At 39.6% G+C, this 23,347-nt stretch overlaps 1 protein-coding gene across 1 annotated transcript in view; it reads right to left on the bottom strand.

Annotated features, from left to right (window-relative positions):
• Positions 1-23,347, bottom strand: part of cacng2a (calcium channel, voltage-dependent, gamma subunit 2a) — a 92,811-nt gene that overhangs the window by 58,920 nt on the left and 10,544 nt on the right. The gene's annotated exons all lie outside the window — the stretch shown is intronic.

Genomic DNA, 23,347 nt, shown 5'->3' with positions numbered 1-23,347 from the left:
GATATTACATGAATGCATCGCTTCACCCCTTGTGTGTATGTGTGTATAAACATCCCTGATTCTGTGTGCTGCTCCAGTTTTTGCTTGAAGGTGCGTGTGGGCTGTGGGGCGGGTTCACTGCTAACCAGGTGCTGGTTTGAGGGGGTGGATCAATAACATCTGCTTTTATGCCTCCTGTGTAATTTTCTCTGTCTCTCAGGTAGAATAGCTCATTTGCAGCCTTTCACTTTTACACCAAAGCACTTTTAAAGTGGAGTTTGTTTAACTTTGTGTCACACGGAATTGCTGAAACCTTTTGAATGGCATGGCTGTGTATGTCATTATAGTGCACGTTTGAGCCATAATCCGCCTCCTGTATAAGGTACGCATTAGTGTGAGCATGTGTATTGATTATGTGTAAGTACATTCAGTTCAAACACACACATTTCACAAAAGTCACTATAGTTTTTTTTTTTAAACAATATATCCCTCACTAATATGGGCATGGAGTTCAGGCTGTTACTGATACAAATGTGCCAGTAAGATCCAATCAATTCAAAAGCTCAATTACATCATATCCTATAAATGAACCTGTGCAAGGACGAGGACCACTGCCAGTGAACGAAATAAAGAGTTTCCCCTTTTGAGCGTACGTTGATTGTGTACAATGAACTTTACACACACGTTGGGTTTTTATATTTTATGGGGACTTTCCATAGAAATAATGATTTTTATACTGTACAGTGTAGGCTACTGCATATTCTATCCCCTACTCCTAAACTTACCCATGGCCATCACAGAAACTTTCTGCATTTTTACATTTTCAAAAAACATAATTTAGTATGATTTATACACTGATTTCATCATCGGGACCAAATTTTTTTTTGATTTTTCCCCATAATGTAGGGTTTACCAGGACACACACACACACTCACTATCCTAGTAGGGACTCTCCATAGATGTAATGGTTTTTATTCTGTACAAACTGTATGTTCTATCCCCTACCCATCACAGAAAACTTTCGGCAATTTTCAAAAAAAAAAAACATTTTCAAAAAAAAAAAAAAAACATAATTCAGTATGCTTATTAATCCATTTCCCCCATGGGGACTGCTGGTTGGTCCCGACAATATGGCGCTTTTCCACTGCGTGGAACAACTCAGCTTGGTTCGGCACAGCTTGCTTATTTTCCGTTTGCTTTTCCACTGCAATTTAGCACCGCTTCAAAGTGGGCGGGATTATAGACTGATCATTAAGGCCTTTGCACACTGAGTCCGAAATTTTCGCATGCATTTTTTCATATTTGTAATCCTAAAAATTCGTCACGCACAGAGACCTTGCACAGTCTGATGCGTATTAATGAATGCGTTGCGAAAAAAAAAACGCAAAACAAAAACATTATCCCGGGCGTTTCAAAGTTTACTTCAGGATGTCAGTCACTCAGTTTGATACTTTGCTACTGCCACAATCTGTCTTTATATTCGGTCTCTTTGTATTCCTCACATTGTTTGTCATTCAGTGCTGCTGTTTTGTGCTGTAGGCAACATGGATCAACTTGTCAGATGGCATTCGGGATTTTTGCGTTCGCGTACGGTGGCTCTGAATTGTCAAAAGTTCTCTCAAAATGCGTGCCACGGATGGGAAAAACACAGAAAATCGAACCTGATCCGAATATTTTTTGATGGGCGAAAGTTTCGGAGGCAGTGTGCAAACGTGATTGACATAACGTGAGGTCAAATTTATTTTTTAACGTGCGAAAATTTTGCATGCGAATTTCTGACTCAGTGTGCAAAGGCCTTTACAGTTGCGCCGCCTATTACTGCCGTGGATCAGCTCCTCAGCTACCATCGAGTCACCTCGTGTACTAACTATGATTTGTTTTTTCAAGTTGCGTGCGATGGTCATTTAAAGCAAGTCGTTTAAAAAAAGTTGCGTGAACAAATGATACTGCGGTGGCTGTTACTGACTATTTCAATCTAGCAGGTTTGGTGTCTCGTGTTTCAAATCCAGTGACGCTGGTAGTGACGACTCTTTCTGACCAGTCAGTGATCTGCAGTGTTTACACATCACATTTAGTTTTGGTTCGAGGTGGTACTATTTATAGGTGCTATAGAGGAAGTTTTGTTTTATACATTTTTGCAATATTACTTGAAACTGTCTTTACTAACTGACAAAAGACTATTTATTAGGTGCACTGAAAGGAATAATATCAATATACATCATCTGTGCACGAGGTAGGGCCTTAAAAACATCAGCCAATCGTTTACGTGATCATCGCGTAAACGATTGGCCCTCTGGTTTGGAACATATTCCCTTTTTTGGAATATGTTCCAAAAAAGGGACAGGTAGCAATAAGAGGCCGGAAAAGTTAAATGTACATAATGTACTTATTACGTCAATTCCCCTCAGGGCTGCGTCCTTTCCCCACTTCTGTATTCTTTATATACACAATTCTGTCAATCACATACTAGTTCAGTTTTGTTGCTTAAGTTTGCTGACGATACTTCTGTAGTTGGTCTTATTACTAATGGAGACGAGTCTGACTACCGCAGAGAAGTGGAGGGGCTGGTGAAATGGTGCGAAAGCTATAACTTGATACTTAACATCTCAAAAACTAAGGAACTAGTTGTGGATTTTAGGAGGACTCCTACCCCCCTCTCTACGCTCTCCATTAATGGGGTGGAGGTGGAGAGGGTTACTTCCTTCCAGTTTCTGGGGACCACAATCCAGGAATCCTTATCATGGGAGCTCAACACTAATTTTAAGATCAGTAAAGCTCACCAGCGACTCCACCTTCTGCAGCAGCTCAAGAAGTTTAGAGTCAGCCGAGTTGCTATGACTCACTTTTATAGGTCAACTATTGAAAGCGTGCTTACTTTTTCCATGCTTGTCTGGTTCGGTCACACAACCGCTCAGGACAAAATTAGGATGGAAAGAGTAGTACGCAGAGCATCAAAAATTATAGGCTGTAGTCTCCCTTCACTTTCTTCACTTTTCTCCACCAGAATAATCAGAAAGGCTAAAAACATCATAGCGGACCACTCTCACCCTGCTCACCATCTCTTTAATCTCCTACCATCAGGAAGAAGATATAGGAGTATTAAGACTTCCACATCACGTTTCAGAGACAGTACTTACCCTCTGGCTATCAGATATCTGAACTTGCACTGAGTGCTAGTAGCACTTTATTAATTGTATGTATTGAGAGTTGTATTTATGTTTGAGAGTTGTACCAAGACAAATTCCTATCAACTGTGTTGACATGGCAGTAAATTTATTGAATTGAATTGAATTGACCCTTCGCAAAGACCCGCCCCCCTTAGTTACTGTTGCTTTGTCCAACAAGCCATGGCGCTGTCACGCCACACAGAGTGAAAAATACATTGCAGAGCAATACTGACAACCCGTCGACAGACAAGACAGAACAGGTTACTTATGATATTAAACAAAGTCCCAGCTTTCAAACTGTGCAGTTATTAAAGAAATTCAAACAATAAAAACCGTTTTGTGGCTCTTTAATGTGTCGTGACCATGGTCGTGACAGATTGCTGTAGCGCCTCAGCTCAAGAGGCTCGTTAACCAATCATCTCTTCCTACTAGTCCATTTATAGCGTCAAATAAACATGAATGAACATGAGAATGAATGTTGTTTCAAACGCGGAAACAATTTTTCAAGTTTAACTCCACTGAGGTTAATCTTCTAATTACTGGCTGCTTTGTCAGACAAAATGGCAGATGCGGCGTTCTGATTGGTTAGATCGCTTGTCAATCAAACTCCCGGCGAAGGGTCGATTGCCAACATGATTGGGTATAAAAAGAGCCTCTCAAAGTGGCAGTGTCTCTCAGAAGTCAAGATGGCCAGAGGATCACCAATTCCCCCAATGCTGCGGTGAAAAATAGTGGAGCAATATCAGAAAGGAGTTTCTCAGAGAAAAATTGCAAAGAGTTTGAAGTTATCATCATCTACAGTGCATAATATCATCCAAAGATTCAGAGAATCTGGAACAATCTCTGTGCGTAAGGGTCAAGGCCGGAAAACCATACTGGATGCCCGTGATCTTCGGGCCCTTAGACGGCACTGCATCACATACAGGAATGCTACTGTAATGGAAATCACAACATGGGCTCAGGAATACTTCCAGAAAACACTGTCGGTGAACACAATCCACCGTGCCATTCGCCGTTGCCGGCTAAAACTCTATAGGTCAAAAAAGAAGCCATATCTAAACATGATCCAGAAGCGCAGGTGTTTTCTCTGGGCCAAGGCTCATTTAAAATGGACTGTGGCAAAGTGGAAAACTGTTCTGTGGTCAGACAGGAAAACTGGGACGCCATGTCATCCGGACTAAAGAGGACAAGGACAACCCAAGTTGTTATCAGCGCTCAGTTCAGAAGCCTGTATCTCTGATGGTATGGGGTTGCATGAGTGCGTGTGGCATGGGCAGCTTACACATCTGGAAAGGCACCATCAATGCTGAAAGGTATATCCTAGTTCTAGAACAACATATGCTCCCATCCAGACGTCGTCTCTTTCAGGGAAGACCTTGCATTTTCCAACATGACAATGCCAGACCACATACTGCATCAATTACAACATCATGGCTGCGTAGAAGAAGGATCTGGGTACTGAAATGGCCAGCCTGCAGTCCAGATCTTTCACCCATAGAAAACATTTGGCGCATCATAAAGAGGAAGATGCGACAAAGAAGACCTAAGACAGTTGAGCAACTAGAAGCCTGTATTAGACAAGAATGGGACAACATTCCCATTCCTAAACTTGAGCAACTTGTCTCCTCAGTTCCCAGACGTTTGCAGACTGTTATAAAAAGAAGAGGGGATGCCACACAGTGGTAAACATGGCCTTGTCCCAACTTTTGTGAGATGTGTTGATGCCATGAAATTTAAAATCAACTTAATTTTCCCTTAAAGCTGCTGTAGGTAACTTTTGTAAAAAAATATTTTTTACATATTTGTTAAACCTGACATTATGTCCTGACAGTAGAATATGAGACAGATAATCTGTGAAAAAATCAAGCTCCTCTGGCTCCTACCAGTGGTCCTATTGCCATTTGCAGAAATACACCGCTCCCGGTAAGAAACAACCAATCAGAGCCAGGAGGAGTGTCTTAGCAGTGTCAATCAATCAAGCTCGCGTGCGCGCTGATCACACTCCTGTCATGCACAGTGTACAGGCGTCAAATTCAAGATTACCGGTGTGCAGCAGCTTTGCTTATGGCGAAATAAAACGATGTTATATGCAAAGGACCACCCTGAAACTAAAAGAAACCTGAAACCTGAAATCTACAAGAAACCATGCCATACATAATTTGTCAGTCCTGTTTTGAAATTATCTTAGTTGTGTAGTTCTTAAATTAAACAAATCAAGCAGGGATACTTGTCAAGCAGAAATGTGGCTGACTCTGCATCGGTTTTTAATCCGTTCAGGACACATAGCTCCCTCCACCTCGGAAAAGCCGCTCCGATATTTACCCTCGTTTTATTTCGGGCTCTATCTAATTCTTTCTTTTTGGCCTTTTTATCATCGTCATCTGTCTTTTTCCGTTTACCCGTCTTTATTTTATGAGCAGGTGCCACTCGAGGAATTGACAGTTTGGATTGTTTTTCCGCCATAAGCAAAGCTGCGGCACACCGGTAATCTTGAAGCCTGTATGCGCTGGCGCTGTGTATGGGAGGGGTGAGATCAGCGCGCACGCGAGCTTGATTGATTGACACTGCTAAGACACTCCTCCTGGCTCTGATTGGTTGTTTCTTACCGGGAGCGGTGTATTTCTGCAAATGGCAATAGGACCACTGGGAGGAGCCAGAGGAGCTTGATTTTTTCACAGATTATCTGTCTCATATTCTACTGTCAGGACATAATGTCAGGTTTAACAAATATGTAAAAAAAATTTTTTTACAAAAGTTACCTACAGCAGCTTTAAAATGATAAATTTTCTCAGTTTAAACATTTGATATGTCATCTATGTTTTATTCTGAATAAAATATTGAAATTTGAAACTTCCACATCATTGCATTCTGTTTTTATTCACAATTTGTACAGTGCCCCCACTTTTTTGGAATTGGGTTTGTACTTACTACTACTACTAATTATTATTATTGTTACTTATAACTAATGACTTGCACTGAGACACAATTTGTTGGCATGTATAGTGAAGTGAAGTGACATGTGGCCAAGTATGGTGACCCATACTCGGAATTTGTGCTCTGCATTTAACCCATCCAAGTGCACATACACAGCAGTGAACACACACCCAGAGCAGTGGGCAGCCATTGTTGCGGCGCCCGGGGAGCAGTTGGGGGTACGGTGCCTTGCTCAAGGGTCTCACCTCAGTCGTGGTATTGAGGGTGGAGAGAGCGCTGGATATTCACTCCCCTCACCGACAATCCCTGCCGGACCTGAGACTCGAACCCATGACCTTTGGGTTACAAGTCTGAATCTCTATCCATCCATATCCATATAGAACAAGTAGTCAACACCGACCCAGTACATTGATTAATAGAGCTACAACCCTAAGTAGTGTGTATAACTATTATTATGATTATTATGATTGGAATTAGACAAGTGACAATAAAGTGAATCTGGGATGCTTTGTGTTCACAAAGCATGTTATGAGTGAAGCGTACTACGTGGGCTGCGGACAGAAGCTAAAGAGTTCACATACACATACAAGCCAAAATTCTTGCAAACTGCGCTGAAACTAATCAAGCGTCGCCCACAGGCTGACAGAAACTATAAGTGGAAGATGACTTTTTACTCTGTTAATGACAGTGGAAGCATGATGAGTCTGACAGTAAAGGATGTTTCCGTTTCTCATCTCATTCTCTCCACTCACACACTCTCTCCATTGACAGACTTGCCAGAAACGCAAAGGCCACTGATGTTGCATGTCATATGATGAGTCATTTACTTTCAGTAAATATTGAGCCACCTCTTAGTCAGACTCTTTTCTGGATGACTAGTAAAAAACAATGATTAGTTGTGCAATCCTTACCTGCTATATTTATATAATATTCTTGCCCCCGTATGACATCCGTGCTGAAAACAATAAGCCTAAAATGGTATGTTGGTCTTAGTTATAAGCTGATCTTAGGTTTCCCACCCTGTATTCTCAGAAAAAAAAGAGCAAATATTATACTGTTTAATGGTACTGTTGGCAGTGCCATTAAATGGACATATTTGTACCTTATTCACTCTAAAACTTTCATAGTAGTACCATAAGGGAACATATCACTTTTCTAAGGTACTAATATACATCTATTAGGGGCAGATGAGGTACAAAGTTGTTTTTAAGGGTATTGCCCCAGTGACAAGCTGTTTTTGCACATTTTTGGTGGTAAAACCCTCTAAAACTTGCAGACCAGACAAACTGGGACCCAGGCAAACCAGCGTAGGCTGGTTTAAGATGTTTTCTTTTCAGCAGGGATATGAGGGTGTACAATTTCATGTCAAAATGCAAAAGTACCTTGATCTCCTTTCCTACAGGTTCCTGCCTTTGTAAATAACGCTGACTGACATGATCTGAACAGAACAAGAAAAACGAGCTCAATAACAAAACACCACAACAAGCAAAATAACCGTTAGCGTAACAGTATCAGTTACACCCCCAATATGAAATAATGTTGGTTTAGCCATAAGGAGAGCTTAAATCAAATGTCAGAACATGTACTACTGCCAATTCTTCCTCAGCAACACACACACATACACACACACGCACACGCACGCACACACTCACATGCACACCTCTCCAACCCCCTCCCCCTTTCTACCGGATTGCCTTAGGCAGAATGATTAATTTGTTGCTATTGATTTCTCTTCCTGAGCCGAGAGAGCGACCAAGGGGGGACATGGAGTCTGTGTGCATGTATGTGAGAGAGGCAGAGGAACAGAGCGACTCTAGGGTGATGGACAAGTTTAAAGTCAGACTCTGTGTGAGATGTACTGGTAAAATGAGACAAAAGAGATGTTAAAGGGATAGTCCAAAAATGACAATTCTGTCACCCTTTAATCAGCTTTGTCATTTCACTTTTTTGTGTGCTTCTCTTTGGAAAAATAAAGTAAGCAAAATGTTGAAAGTGAATGGTCACCATAACTGTCCCCGGTCCCCATGCATCTCCATGATGATTGGTGAAGAAAGCAGCTCTGTTCTCAACACACAAGGGATTTTCACTCAGAACACAATTTTGCATTCTACTGCACTGCTTTTCCATTGTTTTTATATGTGAACATGTGATAGATTAACAAGTAATTACACTCACATCTATTGCAGTTTCTCACACATGATGACACGGCGTTCCAAAAAATGAGGTGCTCGAGTTAAAAGAAGTTAAACCTTTAAAAATTGTGTCTGTAGATCTTGCATTTTTTTCCATTTCACTGCAATGCATCTCATTTTTTTAAATGCAAAACATATCTGTGTGAATGGCCCCAAAGGAGCATTTTACTCATCATAGAACCTCTTAAATTACATATTTGGAATATAGACACCAACCACCAATGCCACTCTTTGGGGGAGAGTCAACTCTTTGTTTTCTATATAGTTTAGCGTAAGCATGTTGCTATGCTATAAAATGTGTATAAAATTTGTATATGCTTAAAAATATACAGTACACACATAGAGTAAATAGTCTATTTTAATCGCACTGAACCATTGTATTCATAACTTTCAGTATTGAAAGAAATTTAAGTAGAGCTATATTATCAACATTTCCCTTGTCTGTGATTTTGGATTTTTTCTTCTTCTTGGATTCACTGCAATGCATTCCAGGATTGCATTTTGTTCAAAGGGTATTTTTGATGCCGGTCAAAACAAGCTATCTAAGTAGCCTGCATAATTAGGCAGCTAGGATTTGGAACAGGGTAATAAATGTAGTTCCAAACGTAGGTTTGGGAAGAGCCTAAACATTCAGTCCTGTCAATCATCATTACGAGCATATATAAGCAGCAGTCACTACATCAATTTTTCCAGCGTCCCTCCTCCTCCCCATCTCCTCCTCTATTTCTCTTATTCTCCCTCTGCGCAGTACTGTTATAGGGGGTTTTAGCTCGGAGCTCGAGCCATGCCTTGGGTTCGAGCCTCCTTCGAGGAAAGCAAGCCAAGTTTGTTTACTATTAACTATTAAGACCGAATGGGCAGGCGAACTTGTGAAAGTGATACAGGTTTGGATAACAGGAGGGTGAGTGAACGATGACAGAATTTTCACTTTTTTTGATGAACTATCCCTTTAACGAGTGTGTAAAAAGAGAGGGGAGCCTGAAAGGAGACAAAGACAGAGACAAAGAGACTGAGATGTTAGTCATGACAGTAGATAGATGTGTGTGGATGAATGTGGAGAATGAATAGGAGGACATAGAGATGAATGCATCCAGGATTCAGTGCACTGCTTCGCTGCAGGTTTTTTCCCCCTCTGATCCCTAATGAAGAAAAAAGCCAATGGTTGCAGTCTAGATGCGTCAAACCACCTCCCCTCTGCCTCCCTTTCTCTCCTCCACTCTTAATTTTTTCCTACTTCCTTTTATCCATACAAATTTCCCTTTTGGACACTTTTTTCCCTTTCTTTGGCAGCTTGAAGTTCATTGAGTGCATATCTTCTGTTCTGCAGTGAAAGGAACGTGAACAAAAAAAAACCATGTCTTAATAAGTAAAGCATCCTTTTAAACTAGGAAATGCAAAGAAAAAAAAGACTTGTTTTCCCAACTGGGAAACAAGTTTTGTGAACAATTTGTGCTCTGAATTTCACCCATCCAAGCGCACACACACAGCATTGCGTATTGAACACACACACCTGGAGCAGTGAGCAGCCGTTTTTGCTGCGACGCCCGGGCAGCGATTGGGAGTTAGGTGCCTTGCTCAAAAGCACCTCAGTTGTGGGTAATGAAAGTGGAAGATAGCACTGTTCATTCACTCCACCTGCATTTCCTGCCGGTACTAAGTCTCGAACCCGCAACCTTCGGATTACAATTTACTACACTTACAAATACATTATTAAAATCAAAAGTTATATTGTTTCACAGACAAGGCTTAGATTAAATCAGGATTAGGCCTCAGTTAAATTAGTACATTTAAGTAGCTTTTGTTAATGTGCCTTAGGAAAAAACTAACAATAAACAGTTGTGTTTTATTAACTAATGTTAACAAGGAGTAATAAATACTCAAACAAATGTATTGCTCATTGTTACTAATGGGACCTTATTGTAAAGTATTACTTTTTTAATGTCTTAAGTTGTTTCATTCATAGAATTATCTTAAGATATTAAACTTTTTATAATAGTTTAATATTTTAATATATAATAATTAAGTTGACCTTCTTTTAAGGACATTTTAAAGGAAACTGAGAACACCGATTGTTCAGCCATTTCTGTGTTGTACTGCATGTATAGATTTGCATTGCAAAAAGCCGGGTGGCAAAAAGCCCCCCACACACACACCTGCCATACGTATGCTGCTTCAACACGTTGAATTTAATTCACTACTATATATGCATGTTTCTTCCTTCATTACGTTGTGTCTCAATCTCTCCCTCTCTTTCTTCATGCCTGTCTGCTTTTCTGCAGCCTTAATAGGCTGCTGCCTTTAAAAGGTGTTAATTCATTCTCACACTATCTTCTTCACTCCCCCCTCCCTTCTCCTCCTGCTCCTCCTCTCTGTCCCTTTTCTTGCTGTTGCTATGAGCCCGTGACTCGTGACGCTGTCTTCTCATCTGATTACTTCCTGATAGTGACACACAGCAGCTTGACGTAGAGTGTCTGCCATTGGTCCCCTCCAAAGACAGACACAATGCCCAAGTCACGCAGAGACACACGCTCACACAAACTGAGTATTGAGATGGGAATGTGTTGTGCCAGCACTGCCGCTGTGACCCTCAGAGCATGTTGCGTGTCTACGCTGGTGTGTACGGCTGTGAGAGAATGAGCAAATATGAGAGCGAAATAGAGAAAGAAATGAATCCAAGATGGCTGCCTCGCTACCTATCACTCAAGCCTAAACGCTCTACACTTCACTACACAGCCTGGCATTTCTATGGATGTGTTTACATTTGATTTGTAAAAGTCACTCAGTCAAAGCGCCTCATTACTTTTAACCCAAAAAACCCTGATGTCACTCAAGCAACGGGTCATCCACGCTAGCTCTGGTCACTCTAAGGGCCCTGAGGGAGCGGCTGGTGGAGCGGTGTGTGATCTCAGTGTAATTCAGCTGATTAATTGCTTTAATTAGGCTCATGCAGGGCTGAGCAGGGATGCATTGCGTGTGCTGCCTCACCAGCTGAGAAGCACTGTGGACAGTCAGAGGTCAGTGTCACTGGACCCCTGTTACTCCTGCCTCTGACTTCCTATAAGAGTCCTGCACTGGGTGGGTGCAGTGCGGATTGGACGCACGGTAGGCATGGGCGGACTGCGGGTCCAATAGCCAAGGCTATTTCAACTCAATTTGGTGCATTTGACAGCTGTTTTTAAATGGTCCTGTGCTTATATGTGTTCTCGCTCTGTGTGAAGACCCTTAAAGGCTTCTAATTACAGCACGATTTGCAGCACTGAACACTGTAGCCCATTGAACTTTCGCTGGGAGTTTGATTGACAAGCGATCTAACCAATCATAATCCCGAATCCGTTTTTTTGTCCGACAAAGCAGTCAGGAGTTGATCTCATGCTCTCATTCTAGCTTTACATATTTTCATTCTACATAATCACTGTTTCAAAACACAAGATCGTTATGATATGTAATGACAACATTTGGTTTAATCACCTAAACACAACAGCATGTTCTTCTTTCAGTTTAGTACTTTTAACATTCAGTTCATTCAATATCAAACAATGCAAGATGCATGTTTCAAATCGCCCTTGATGCTGAAATAATTACAGCTACAGATGCCACATTAGAAAATACACTTACATTACCTAAATGACATAATTGGCATACAATCCATAATGTTTGTAACAGTATCTATTCAGTGTGTTATCAAAAGGTGTGATGAAGTTATGAAATGGCCATGAGGCTTTGTGCGAGGAGAGATTTTGGTGCCAATACAGTAAATGTTCTCACTGTACCATATGACTGAATCTATACTGTAGTTGACCTTTACAGATGAAGGGTGAGTTACAGTAATGTGGCAGTCACTACCATGGTAATCTGTTTACAGTATCACATAGCATACATACTGTAATGTAAAATGCTGCATTTGATGCCAATTCTTCTGATGTATCTCTGATCAATCATGTTATAAAGTCATTGACTGTTTCCATGTTTTATGGGGATATTCCATAGACATAATGAGTTTTTTTTACTGTACAAACTGTATATTTTATCCCCTACCCCTAACCTACCCATCACAGAAAACTTTCTGATATTTTAGATTTTCAAATCATTCTGTATGATTTATAAGCCTTTTTCCTCATGGGGACCAAAAAATTTCCCCACAAGGTCAGAATTTACTGGTACTACTACACTGGTGGGGACATACAGTTTTTTTATTCGCTTTGGTACTATTTTCACAAGTAAGGTGTACATTTTCAAAACTCTTAGTACTAATATCACAACAGATCATCAAAAGTGCACTTTTTTCAAACATTTCAGCATATTTTCAATTGTTTTAGTACAATACACAAAATCACAAAGTATCCTTTTCACTACGCAAAATAAGTGTTTCATCTATATAAATGTTTCATTCACAGTAACTGCCTTTCATAATGCTATTACTATCAAACTTATGATTTGCATCTCTTTTCGTTCAGTTGAATACATCTGTCTATTATTTAATCCAACTGAACTTACTTTACTTACATGCTGAAATGTTTGAAAAAAGTGCACTTTTGATGATCTTTTGTGATATTAGTACTAAGAGTTTTGAAAATGTACCAATTGCTTGTGAAAACTGCACCAAAGCAATTAAAAAAAACAAAAAACTGTAAGCTTACAGATAAATAGGCCTATACTAAAACATTTTGTTCTATTATTTATTTGTGTTGTTTGATGCAATGTTTAACTCAGAATGCCTAATGTTGGTTTTATTGTGTTAGGCTACATGAGAAAATAATTTTTGTCTACCTGTAGGAGATTTAATGCAGATGCGGTTCGGGTTGCGGTTTTCATGTCAAACGGGTCGGGTCGGGTTCAGACTAAAATGAGTTTCTGTCAGATCTCGGGTCAGGTGTTCTGTTAATTACTGCGGGTGTGGGGGGGGTTCGGGTTTATCAAACAGGACCTGTGCTTCCTATTCCTCTCCCAGCACAGACTGACAAAAACGTTTCAGATGGATTTAGAATCAGCGTCACTAGCAGCACCAAATAAATTGTTAAAAATAATGATTGTTTCCAAACAGGTTTTCTTGACATTGTTCTAATAAAACCACTGACTGCTCAAACAAATATAGTGGGGTTCTTTGTATTTACTCCATAAAGATTTTTTTAGCGATGAAGTATACATCTACTATGAGCACCATGGCTAAGTGATAGTATGTACTCCAGTTGAAGCAACAAGTCGGTTAGAACTTCATTTTTTAGAATTTCTATTTTCCTATTTTTAAGATTTCTATTTCAAATAAATACTTTTTTTTAAAGTTATTTTGAATTGCAAACATATTGTACATTACTGTTTTTTATCAGATAAATACAACCCTGGTGAGCATCAGAGACTTCTTTCAAAAACATCAAAAGTCTTGCTGACCCCAAACTTTTAAACAGTAGTGTGTATTTTAATCAATAATATAAAAATATAATATAAATATATAGTATTACGTCATTTGCATTGACCATGGTAGTCCTATGGACTCTATTGCTACAGGCTCCTTGTGTGTATATATATATATATATATGCTCTATACATCAGAGCCACTGTGTTTATACTCTACAGAAAATCAGCGCACAAATGGCTTGCTTATAGCTGACTCTGTGTATTGAAGTGGGATAGGAGAATATGTTTTAACTTGACACACTTCATATTTAAGCTCCACAGTCATGTTTACTCCTGAGTGTGTGAATGCATTTACACTTGCATACACATACAAGCACTGTGAAGATTAGAGACTCTTTGTCCTGGAAAGCGATCAGAGAGTGTAAAGAGAACCCATGCTGCTCTTCATTAAAAATGTATATTGTTCCTTATTACTCTAAGAAATATACACATGCACACACACACACTTGACTATTGCAAGCCCAGCAGATCCAAGACAGGTAGAGGAAAGTGGGAGTAGAGGGCACGAATGACACAGCTGACAGGAATTTCATCATCATCATCTTCCATGACCCAAACTGCATACTTATCTATGGGCACATCTGCACAAAGAGATGATAGCAGCAGTCTCTTTTGACATCTTGTGCAACCTGTTCCTAAGGTTATCTTCAGAAGAGAAGCTTGTCGTCAGCTCTTTTGTGAAGCGGTAATGTTTGTGTCCTGACTCCTGGCACATACGGAACCTTGCACCATTTTTACACATTAATTATTTGATGTTTGCAGAAATTACAACACCAGGTGTACATCATTTCTTGCTATAAACCCAGAACAGCCTCTACTTTCAGAATGAATTCAAATACGTGTTCTTCAAACCAATGAGATCCTGATTTGTATATTTACATAAGAGCTTTGATTTTCATTTTTATGGTTGACATGAAATCAAAATTAACCCTATTTATTACCTTATGCATTCAATTGCATGTTGCTGGATTTCTTGTCAAAGATTCATTCATATATATTGCAAGAGAGAGAGAGAAGTTATTATGTATCCATTATCTAAGAATGAATTGACCAGAAGCAACACTGTATAAGATATTACAACTTATTTTCAATGTATCTTTAATTCAAATGCATTTTGTCTTATTTAACAAGTATCAACAATTTATAAATAAGTGAACAAATACATTTCCAAAGTAGGAAATCAATTTTAAGGATTTTTTAACATCTTTTTAAACACTTTTTAGCAGTGTGTCAGTTTATTCCTTAAAATGATAGCAAGCATCACTAGTAAGAACACCTCAGCAACTACATAGAAACGTGCAAAAAACACTCAGAACACCTTAGCAACCACATACTGTAAAAACCACTCTTATAGCAACTGCATTGAAACACCCTAAAAACACATTTGCAATGATATAGCAACATGCTAAAGCCACTCAAACTACCTTAACAATCAAATAACACCACCCAGAACACATTAGCAACCACATAGACACATGTTAAAAAAAACAAAACAAACAAACAGTCAGATCACATACCAACACATTAAAAACCCTCAGTACACCTTAGTAACTGCATAGCAACACCCTACCTCATGGTAGTGAGTTTCATATTGTCAAACTGCACTTGTATTTCTTCTGAAAATCTTCAGTCTAAAGATATTGCTTGATTTTTAGTCTGAACATTGAAATTTACACTGCCCTGCAAGAATCTGGCTTCCCTGAGATAGCCGGTCTTGTTGAATTCTCCCAGATGAAGTTGACAGTGGCAGTCTCCTGACAGCAGTATGTTTAGCCAACAGCACCATTTGCTGTGACTGGAGGCTTTGCCAGCACTGGTGCCTGATGTAAACACAGCCATCTGAGCAGCTCTGCTCAACCACAGCACTGCTTGGCCCTTTTAGACCCAGACCACCATACAAAGCGGCCCTCCATAATTCACAATGGTTTCGAGAATTGCAACTAAAATTGGGTGCGAATTTTCAGCACTGACTTGAGTGTTATTACACCAGAGAAGACAATGTTGGACACACACACACACACACACACAAAATGAGGAGGGAGGAGATACTCGTACCATCAGAATGAGACACAGGGCACCATTTACTTCCCATCAATAGTCTTCAAAGTCCCTAGCAGAGCTGAAATCAATACAGACACAATGTGGACCGTTATACCTGATCTCCCACTTAGAGAAGGAGAGGAAAGAGGAGTAAGATGACTATATATTTGTATGAAACCTGATACTTTATAGTGCACGTCTTGTAGTTTCGGTAATTCAGGCTAAACAAGTGCATAATTTAACCAACTCCAGTTTAACTGCAACTGCAGTCCACCCAAAAATGATAGAAAAATTCTATCATAATTTACTCACCCTGATGTCGTTTCAAACCTGTATGACTTGGTTAATCTTTGAAACACAAGTTAAGATATTTTTAATGAAATCTGAGAATTTCTGCCCCTCCACTGAGAGTCCAGTTAACCAAAACTTAAAAAAAAAAAAAGTGTCGTAAAATAAATCCATATGAATCGAGTGGCTTAATCCAAGCCTTGTGAAGAGATATGCGATGAACAGATTTAATTTAGGATTAAATTCACATTTAAATAATGATCAACACACATGTGGTAGCAGAAGCTTGTGTGTGCGAGAGTGTGTCATGTGCAAGAACTAACCTCTTCACAAGATTTATTATTTCTTCACAAGATTTGGATTAAACAATTAAACAGTTAATCATTTTACAATGCCTTTAACCTTTTTGAATCATTTAAGTTTTGGTTACCTGGGGCCTGTTGCATAAACGTAGCCATTATGTTAAGACTGTGTCTTAAGAACTAGTATGAACAGCTAGCAGTTAGTTTGTGATAATCAGTCTTACTTTTCATATAATATTAGATCAATCTATGTTTTTATGTAACTGACTTAAAAAAGTTATGAAAAGACAAAAATTGGATGACTAACTTGAAAGACTAGCCTTGGCATGTGCAGTCTTAAGCGCGAGTCTCTGGTTTCTATGGGAACCGTAGCTTCTAACGGCAGCTACAGTGACGCAATGACTTTATCAATCAGCGATTGGCTTTTTTACTTAGAAGGCGGGACATATTCCACCATATTGCGCGTTGCAGTTTCTCCCATTCATAACTAATAGGAGTAAACCGTCTTTCTATATCTATAGTCTTTGATGCAATTGGCTAGGGTATTTGCATGAGGCGATCTGATTGGCTGACGCCTGCGTTGGCACTTTAAAAAATGTTCAACTCAACGCGAGCAACAACAGTGACGCGACGCAATGGAAACCGCTATTTAGTTGGGCAATTCATGATGAGAAGCATTAACGCTGGCGCCCCATGTGAATGCACCATAAATGATGACAGAATTTTGATTTTTGGGTGAACTATCCCTTTAACATGGTCATGTGGTTTCAGATGCAGGAGGGACATGGAAATGCAGTGTGTAGCTCAATGCACATATTTTGAAAGCCAACCAATAAAATGTACTTAATGAGCCCTGCTGTTTTGTAACTAATAAACTAAAATACAAATTGAACTAATGTTGTCTTTTGGGATTTTTTATTTGTGTGTGGGAAGGAACTCAATTTGTCATCTCACTGAAGTTAAAGAACTTACTGTGCAACTTTGTGTGACTTTAGAAATCACTTTCAGTATTGCTTCTCTTCTACAGTTCTCCCTGTGCATATGCCATCCTCTGTCTCCCTCCCCCAAGCACACAGCCGCAGAGGGGGGTGGATTTGGCCGTATGCTCCTGCCTGGACTGTGGAGCGTGACTGTCAGCACCTCGCCAGCTAGGTGCTAACCGCAGGTCTGCAGAGGTGGAAACATCTCAGTCCATCCTCCACGGAACCAGAGCCTCACCGATGCTAACCGAGAAGATATATGCTCAATATGTGAGTACCCATGGCATGAAAATAGATCATGAATAAATGAACAAGACTTTACACATGGTAATGTTTAGGGACATCTTAATGGGCTGTCTGAGTGTTGTCCTATATGAAACATTACACCTGAGGCCTGTAATACATCAGGACTGAAGCAAACACTAAGCAGCATGTGCTAAGATATGATCTTCTCCAAGGTGAGACTCACCCATAGGATAGAAAAAAAGATATCATTAATTTCTCAAATGACAGCAATGAGATTAAACGGCAATAAGAGAAAATGGAGAGCAAATGGAGTCTCATGCTTCTTAAATTGCTCTCTTGAGTACAAGACTCCAGTAATCTCACATGTCTCCTCTAGAGTGTCAGATTCAATGTCACACTGTGCTGAGATTGCCACAAACACACACACACACACAAACAAAACCTAAACCTCTATCTATCTATCTATCTATCTATCTATCTATCTATCTATCTATCTATCTATCTATCTATCTATCTATCTATGTTTCTTGAATATCAAATCAGCATATCAGAATGATTTCTGAAGGATCATGTGACACTGAATACTGGAGTAATGATGCTGAAAATTCAGTAAAAAGAAAACAAATGGAAAAGAAATTTTAAATTGTAATAATATTTCACCATATTACTATTTTTTATGTGTTTTGATCAAATAAATGCAGCCTTAGTGTGCATAAGAGGCTTCTTATCAAAATATTGAAAAAATCGTATACAGACTCTAAATGCTTTAATGGTGGTGTATATATTCGATATATAGTCTCTCTTTCTGTACTGTATTTTGTGTACTTTTATTGTATGTAAAAAAAATTGCAATATTCATTTCCTAAGGGTTTTTTCTTTTTTCTTTTTTTTTCACTTTGCCTGATACAAAGCTGATAGATGAAGAATAACTGAGGTCTCCAACATGTTTCTTGATCTATAAATGAGCAGCATCTGAGCACTACAGTTTTCTTCCAGTTTTTATCCTGAATATTTCACACTTCCTTTAAACAGTTCTGGCCTAATTTCAACACTTTATGAAACACAAATTAAAATTCAAACATGCTCTGCAAGTCAATGGTATGTGGGTGTAAGTTGGGGTATCTGATCGCATCCCCTCACTTTAGTGATGCATGGTGTTTGGGTTCCTTTCTGACACAAAGCTAATGCGCTGTAATGGATTGCAAATGAACTGTGCCAAGGACACCACCAATTCATCACACCTGAGAGGGCTGCAGATTCCTCCGCTGTTATCAGGGGAAAAATTGCAAAACACTCTGACTTAAAATGAATGGAGCAGATATAGAGTTAATCAGCATTTATGGCGGGATTTACTCTCTTTAAATCTGCAAAATGGCCGTCAGAGAAGGGGTGAGGGGATAAATGAATGATCTCCTTTAAATGTTATCGCAAAATTGGCCTAATGTCGACTGCACAGTCTACAACAGTGGAAATGAGATTGATTCTATATAATTGGTCTTGCTCAGGATAATAGTATCAAAGAGATTTTGGCACTACACGCAAAAGTACATAGAGCCAATTTCTAAATTACCACAGACTTTTTTTCTTTTTGTCATGCAGAATGCCACATGTGCATGTTTCAACTGGAGCCATGAAATAAGCTGCAGTATAGTCAAATCCCTTCTGCATCTTTACCAAACATTTCAAACAAATCTAATCTTTTATTTTAAATGAACTATGTGCTGTAGACAGAATCTTTTAAAAATATGTCACTTCATAATGAAATTCTGTTATCATTTATTCATCCTCATGTCATTCCAAAAACATTTTTTATTTTTCTCTCAAGATTCTCAAGCTTCAAAAATGACAAAAAGTATAATTGAAAAAAAATCTATACAATCTATTCCAGGTCTTCTTAAGTGATTATATAGCTTTGTGTAAAGAACAGACAGAAATTTAAGAACTAAATTCCTGATAACATGTCTTGATGCACCATATTTTAATATATTTAAATATATTTACAAAGGAAATAAATACATTACCATTTGGAAGTTTGGGGTCAGCAATTTTTTTTTTTTTTTTTTTTTTTTTTTAAGAAATTAATAATTCTATCCAGCAATGATGCATTAAATTGGCCAATTGTGACAGTAAAGACTTTTACATTGAGGGGGGAAAAAAACAGAGAGACAAATTCTATTTAAAATAAATGCTGTTCTATTGAACTTTATATTCACTGAAGCATCCTGAAAAAAAAGTGTGCATGGTTTCCATAAAACTATTGAGCAGCATAACGGTTTTTAACATTGATAAAATGAAATGTTTCTCGAGTATTAAATCGGCATATTAGAATGATTTGTGAAGGATCATGTGACACTGAAGAGTAATGATGCTGAAAATTCAGCTTTGCCATGACAGGAATAAATTACATTTTAAAATATATTAAAATAGAAATCAGTTATTTTAAATTGTAATAATATTCTACAATATTGTTTTTACTATATTTTTGATCAAATAAATGCAGCCTTGATGAGCAAAATTAGACCCTAAACTTTTGGATGTTAGTATATGGCTATATGTCTTGTTTTGTTTTGTTTTTTTACATCAAAATGCCTCTATTTTCCATTGTATCATTATATACTTCTGAATATCTCCCTTTAGCTTGCCTCTGCTTATCTGTTTCATTCATTCATTAGCTATAATCAGTGATGTTACACTGTAAAGGCTGCTCCCACACACAGATCCTGGGAGTGTCCTCTATTGATCTGTTTCCTGGGTCAAAGTGCAAAGAAATCACACAATGCAACAGGTCCAAAAACAAAATTCGATCCCTCTCTTTCTCCTGATGAAGGCTGCAAGAGAAATTATTGGAGAAATGATGAATGTGACAGGACTGTCAAACAGGTATGTTTATGACCGTTTCTAATTTCAAAACACCATGTACAGTTTACTACAAGGACACTCTGATCATTTAGCAGTCCTTTATTGTTTGCACACAATAAAGAACGCAGAAAAGCTCTTAAAAGAGATTTTACTTATGCAGATGTGGATCCCAGTAAAGGGTCAACTGAGTGGGGTGGGAGACAGAAGTTCCAGAATAGCATGAGCACTCCTACACATGCACCTACCGTTCAGGTAGAAAGAAGCAAAGGTAGAAAGAGAAAGCAAGCGAAAGAGAAGAGAGAAAGCGAGAAATGAGATGTGGAACAGACTGTTCTGTTGCACTCTGATCACTGCCGTCACATTCAACCTGCTTTCAGAGCTGAATCAGAATGAGGATTATTCAAGTAGTATTCCACCCGGGCTGTCTCCCAATCCAATATTAATAATGCCCCTGAGACCCTCATTATGTTCCCTCCTGTCTGAGAGGCAGAGGAGAATTTTGTCCTCTGATTCTGGCAGAGGTTGTCTAGATGTTGCAAAAAAAAAAAAAAAAAAAAGATCCGCGGTTTCAACTACGTGTCCAGCATTTGAGAAGTTCAATGTGAGACCTGGCTTGCCAGTACATTAGCTCTAAATAAGATCATTATTCATCAAACAAATGGCTTCTGTCATTATTTAAACGGACAGTGAACCCAAAAAAAATTAAAATTCTGTCATCATTTACTCATCCTCTTTTCTTTTGAAACCTATATGACTTACTTTCTGCTAAAAAAATTAAATGTAAACATCTTGCACAAAAAAATATATCATATGACTTTAAAAGACTTGGAACATATGCTACGTTCACACTGTGAACGTAGTTTTTGGGGTTGACAACTACATTCTTACAGGTGTGAGTCTCGAAATGTCCCGTTCAAGCAGCAACAGTAGCGTCTTTAATACTGTCTGTATGAACATGCAACAGAAGTCTAGCCCGAATTTTCTTACCAGAAACTATAGCGAAAGTGACCAAAGTGACATCAAAGATGGCGACATCCATATAACTGAAAAGTTTTATCACTTTTGATATGACAAGAGTCCAATTAAGCCGTAAGTTCATCCGTCAAATCTTAATTAACTGACAGCAGCTTTTATATCTGGATGAAGAGCGGGCAATTGAGTCATACATAGAACACAAAACTGACAGGAGCAGCTCTGGTGGTGAACAGTGACATGATCTAAACCTTTAGATGACACACAGTGCATATCTCCATTGTTGTAAGTTACTGAAAGCAAAACCACACATGAAAACCCGCAACACATGGTAGACACATGTTTGTGTAACGCAGAGCGGCTCTAGTCGACTAGTCGTCCAGTCCAGTTCCAGTCACACAATGCGGGTTCCCTTTTCGACACCTCTGCATGTTTGCGTCTTGAAGCATGTGTGAAACCAGTCCAATGATGTGGCGAGACGTCAGCCCGTAACGTGGGATGTCATGACCAGGAAGCTCTATAAATAGCACTCGGACCAAACTATGTCAGCTTCTGTGCCTTCAACAAGCGTTCTGTGTGAATTGTTCTGTCCTATTTATTGTTTGTTTGTTCCGTATTATTCATATAAAGTACAAAAGCATTATAATGGCAACCAAACAACAGTTCAAATCATTTTTACATTACAGGTAGGAATACGTTTGGGAGCAGAGAATGCATGGTCAGCTCTCAAGGGTGCTGACTTTGCCCATTGTGAGTTTTTACAGTTAAGAATGCTCTGCTCCCACCTGGCGCACTTTGAGGAAGGCGCCCTGGCACGCGCTCCTTGTGGTTCAGGTCCTGCTTCTGCCTTGGCAGAGCGGTGGCTGAGATCATGGGGATCGCAAATTAATTTAATGGGGGGGTTGGAGACAGGCTGTGCCTTTTTCTCTGCCCTCACCCGCTAGATCCAGCACCTTCTCTCTGGGACTGAAAGCATGTTCTACAGTTTCTTCCACCCAGAGTGAGGGCCCAGTGCTGCAGCTATCCTGCTTATGAGGAGCTGGTGGAGGTTGTCGCTCGAGCTGTGGTCAAATTAAGTATTGACTGGCTGGCCAAGAAACAGGACGCTCGTCCTAAAAGTCAGCTCGACAAGCATTTCTTACCTAGTAAAGTGCAACCTCCATGTTGGTGCCTGTCGTTTTTCCCGATCTCCACACCAAGGTGACGAGATTGTGGAGTAAACTGTTTTTGGCCCCCAATTTATGAATTATTCAAACATCATGGGGTTGAAAGAACACGGGTATGGGGCGATGCCTCAGGTGAAGTGGACACTTGCAAGCTATCTCTCCTCTGAAAAGGCCCTGACATTACCCACCAGGTCATGCAGAACAACTTCGGCCTTGGTAGGAATTTCTTTCCCCTCCTGGCTTCTTTGGCAACTTTGTCACCTCGAGAGATTTCAGAGGCAAAAAAGCAGGTGGTGGAGTTCCAACATTACCTCCCTCAGACCTCCCCAACAGAAGCAGAGTGATGCCCCACCCCCCAAACAAAAATAATGGGGGTCAGGGCGACTCTCTCAGCCAAGGTCTTTGAGGGGTAGGGTTGGATCTGAGAACCGTCTTTATTTCTAAGATGGCTTTGGCTAAGAGGTCCTGAAGCCAGTGATGTCAGGCCTCTGAGGGCAGCCCCCTCCCTCAAGAGACCATTCTGCCAACCCTGCCACTCTTGGTGATTCGGGGAACTGCGGTTTACAGTTCAGTTCTCAGTGTCCACCCGAAGATGTTGCGCCACTGAAAGAATTTTAGAGGATTCGGTTTGGTTGTTCCCTGCCAGTCATCCACTTCAGGGCACTGAGCTGACTACTCAAAAAACACCAGAGACAAGACTCTAGAGGCTGGTTCCCTTAGTAGACCACCTGGCAGCGTGGGAACTTTTGCCAAATGTGTCTCAGTGGGTCCTGCAGACTATAGAAAGATGGTACAGAATTCCGTTTGGTT

This window comes from Megalobrama amblycephala, linkage group LG1 (assembly GCF_018812025.1).
Source record: "Megalobrama amblycephala isolate DHTTF-2021 linkage group LG1, ASM1881202v1, whole genome shotgun sequence".
NCBI lineage: Eukaryota > Metazoa > Chordata > Actinopteri > Cypriniformes > Xenocyprididae > Megalobrama > Megalobrama amblycephala.
This window is presented reverse-complemented; position numbering and strand designations above follow the sequence as displayed.